Source organism: Euphorbia lathyris, chromosome 2 (genome assembly GCF_963576675.1).
Source record: "Euphorbia lathyris chromosome 2, ddEupLath1.1, whole genome shotgun sequence".
Taxonomy (NCBI): domain Eukaryota; kingdom Viridiplantae; phylum Streptophyta; class Magnoliopsida; order Malpighiales; family Euphorbiaceae; genus Euphorbia; species Euphorbia lathyris.
The window spans coordinates 123,177,628-123,179,898 of NC_088911.1; the positions used below are offsets into that span (position 1 = coordinate 123,177,628).

Below are 2,271 nucleotides of genomic sequence, written 5' to 3' on the forward strand. Positions count from 1 at the left end.
GGGAGACAGAAGAAAAGAAAAAAGAGAGGAAGGAGAGGGTCAAAAAAAGCATGTGGGATATGTCAAAAAGAAGCAGAAAAATAAGATCATGTAAGCCATCTTCTTTGTCTTTATTAGTTCTTTTCCTCTACTGTTTTCAAACTCAGTTATTCATCTACTTCTACCATTTTTAAAATAACAATAAAATTTATTTTCTTCTTTTAAGCTTTTAAAGGCTAAGTTTTTAAGAAGCCAGTATCCAAATACAAAGATCTAGTTCTATCTTTCTTATTATTTCAATATTTTTCTTATCTTTTTCTGATCTAGTGTATATCATTTTCATCCCATTTTCCTTAAAAATGTTAAAGATGTAAGGGGATTCACAGATCTGGAAAATAGGTTCTACTTTCCAGATCTGGAAATCCCAGCTTTGAAAAATTCAGCCTTTTTTTTTATTGCAATCCTCTTCTCATTCATCTATCTCATTTTCTTAAAAAAAACATTAAAGATGCAAGGGATTCCAAAAGATCTGGAATATAGATAGGTTATACTTTCCAGATCTGGAAATCCCCTGCTTTAGAAAAATCATATCATTTGTTATTTCACTCCTTTTTATCTTTTTTTCTTATTTTCTTAGCCATTGTATCTCATCTTCATCTTCTTTCATTCATTCACTGTTCGACTCTTTTGTTTCACATTAAAAATACATTTACAATGCAACAAAAAAAATGAGGTTATACTCTTCCTCAGATCCAGACCAAAAAAATAAGAAAAAAACAGAATCTGCAACTAAACCAAAACCAAAAGATAAAAAGGTTTCTGAAAAGAGTAAAACACGGCATCTCCGTTTCAGATCAACAGCAAGTCCTTTTTCTAAGGAAAAACACAGAATGTCACAAATAAGGGTCTTTGTTTTCTTTAATCTGTAGTAAACCCATGAGTCACCACCAACCTGCAGTGCGGATCCAACGAACAAGAAACGAAATAAATCAGTGACATTTCCGTTAACGACGAAAATACGAAAAGGAAAAAACGCAATAAACATTATTTACCTCAGGAGAAACCAGATCAGGGGTAGATCGGACCTCTAGGGAGCCGAACGATGGCCGTCCGCCCTCTGTAAGGGCCGCCCGTCTGTAAACCCTACGGACAAGGTAGATCGGAGAAGTTTAGCTCCGTTTCACCTGCAAAAACCGAGGAAGTTTAGTCACCGGGACGTCGGACTTGAGCCGAACCAAGCAGAGAAAAGATTAAAGAAAAAAAAACTCACCGACTGAACCTCCACCACTGATCTCCCTCCGCTAGGAAAGCCATCGCAGATCGTGGGATCAACAGAGAAGGAAAGAAGGATGGCGGCCGTGGCTCACGGGTCTTCGAAAAGGAAGTTGAAGGATGAAGATGGAAGAAGCCATGGATAGTAAAGAAGCTTTAGATCTTCTCGAAGGTTGAAGAAGATTCAGAAATAGAGGCTGCCATGGGAGAAGGTGTTAGGGTTCTGGAAAAGAGAAGAAAAGGAGAAAAAGGTGGAGGGAAGTCGGAGAAGCAAGTGAACGAGAGGGAAAGGGACGCCATTGTCGAAGCTTTGAGCTTCCAGGCTTAGGGTATCCGAGAAAAGAAGAGAGAAGAGGAAGAATAAGGAGATAGGTGGCTGGCAATCTAAAGATAAAACCCTAAAAACTCAAATATATACCCTACTATTTTAGATTCCCAAATTACCCCCGCGAAATCTCGTTTTGATACCTTCCTTTTCTATAATTTGTGAATTCGGCCCCACATCATTCTAACTGTTTAGATCAAGTCCCTCCGTATTACATTTCACCCCCTCCCTGTTTATTTAATTCTCCAATTCGACTCTTTTCATTTTTGTTTGTTTCAATTTAGCCCCTCCTAATTACATTTCGCCCCCTCCCTATTTATTTAATTCTCCAATTCGACTCTTTTCATTTTTTATTCTGCAATTTAATCCCCCCCATGTTACCTTTAATTTCCTTTGATAATCCAAATTGTAATTAAATCCCTCATATTTTAATTAGGTCCCTAATTATTTGAGTTAAGCTAGATTAGGCCCTTTTTTAATTGTCTAAAATTCTAATTTAACTTTCCAATCCCTTTTAATTCATTTCTAATTTGGACTCTTCATCACTTAATTTCATATTACTTACATAGTTCAACCAATTTATTTTCACGTAACATATGTGTTATATCATTAGTAAAATATCATTTGTTTTCATATGGTTAAATTTAATCTACCTTTTTCTTTTACGAAAAAATAAACGATTTGATTTATAGCTC

At 35.9% G+C, this 2,271-nt stretch overlaps 1 long non-coding RNA gene across 1 annotated transcript; it reads right to left on the minus strand.

Moving 5' to 3' along the window:
- Positions 1-827: 827 nt before the first annotated feature.
- On the minus strand, positions 828-1,781 carry LOC136216670 (uncharacterized). The gene is made up of 3 exons (XR_010683360.1): positions 1,250-1,781; positions 1,032-1,163; positions 828-931 (listed from the first exon to the last, which is right to left on the minus strand). It is a non-coding gene; the product is annotated as an uncharacterized lncRNA (long non-coding RNA).
- Between the last annotated feature and the right edge of the window lie 490 nt (positions 1,782-2,271).